The sequence below is a fragment of the Trypanosoma conorhini genome (genome assembly GCF_003719485.1).
Source record: "Trypanosoma conorhini strain 025E chromosome Unknown Tco_14.4_contig_00467, whole genome shotgun sequence".
Lineage (NCBI taxonomy): Eukaryota > Euglenozoa > Kinetoplastea > Trypanosomatida > Trypanosomatidae > Trypanosoma > Trypanosoma conorhini.
Window position 1 is genome coordinate 12798 of NW_021704546.1, and position 1250 is coordinate 14047.

General features: G+C 47.9%; 1 pseudogene, besides 4 other annotated features; it reads left to right on the forward strand.

The window, feature by feature from the left end:
- Window positions 1-124: 124 nt before the first annotated feature.
- Window positions 125-143: a microsatellite.
- Window positions 135-167: a microsatellite.
- Window positions 168-183: 16 nt separating this feature from the next.
- Window positions 184-222: a microsatellite.
- A 44-nt stretch (window positions 223-266) lies between these two features.
- Window positions 267-950, forward strand: Tco025E_06707 (hypothetical protein; annotated as a pseudogene).
- Window positions 951-1149: 199 nt separating this feature from the next.
- Window positions 1150-1179: a microsatellite.
- The last annotated feature ends 71 nt before the right edge of the window (window positions 1180-1250 follow it).

The following is a 1250-nucleotide window of genomic DNA, read 5'->3' on the forward strand; positions in this document are numbered from 1 at the left end:
CACAAACACACACACACATATATATATATATAAATGCGTGCGCTTGGCTTGCACATCGTGGCACACAGTCACGTGTGTGTATTGATGATCTTTGAGTTGTTGTTGTCGTGTCTGTATTGCTGCAACACAAACACACACACACATGTACATATATATATATATACATAGTGCGTGGAGAGAGTCCACACACGCCGCATACCCGCACACACACACATGCACACATATAAAAAAATGTGCACGTGTGCGTGCGGGCACGCGTGTGTGTTGCCCCCTCTCCAGGCCTACACAACGCATCGGTTGTTGGTAGTTGACCTCTTTTTTTGGATGAAATTCCTCGAAATGCGGCGACAATCAAGTACCGATTTCTATTCAACCAAGTGTTCACAGCTGCAAACAAACGGCAGCCCACACAGAGTTCAGCACGCACGAACAGGACATATACATATGCCCCTTTCCCCTGGTATGCTATTGGCCAAGAAACGCACAACACACACGTCTACATATATAAATGTCCGGTCTGAGGGGTGCTTTGTGATTTTGCAACAGCATCGCGTCGCGAACCCCGCATATATATATATACATATATATATGGCAGGGCAGCTGCGAAGCAGTCCTCTCCCTCCTCTACGTGCACAAGGCGCATATATATACATAGTAATAAACATACACACATATATATACCACACGTGGGCTCGCAAAAGAGAAAGAGAATCGCACACTCGCCATCATGTCGGTTACGTGGATGCATATGAATACATATATATATACAATATATATATATACACATATGTGCGTGTCGTAAGAAAGCATCGAACAGGTCCGTGGTGGCGACACACACGCAAACACACTGTCCCCCCCAAGCAAGTGGGGAGGACAGGGCCAGCGCGCGGCGCACACTCATGTGTGATATGGGTTGGTTCGTCGTATTCGCCGTGTTTGCGTTTTTGCCTCTTTGGTACGGTTGAAAAGCGTAACTCGCACAGACTCGGCATCCACACAGCGTTTCGACTCCCCTTCTGAAGAGAGAAAAGCGCGGGGACGGACACCCCACACCATATGCTCTCGGTTTGATAAACACATATACCCCTCCCCCGAGAGGGCGGCGACGCAAAGGGCAAAAGAGACTATATATTACGGAAGCAGCAGCGCATATGCATATTATATATATTATATATAATAGACACACGCACAGCCCCGGCGGAGAGGGCGTGGAAAAAAGCCGTCACACAAAAAGCGACGGCCGCGCGACT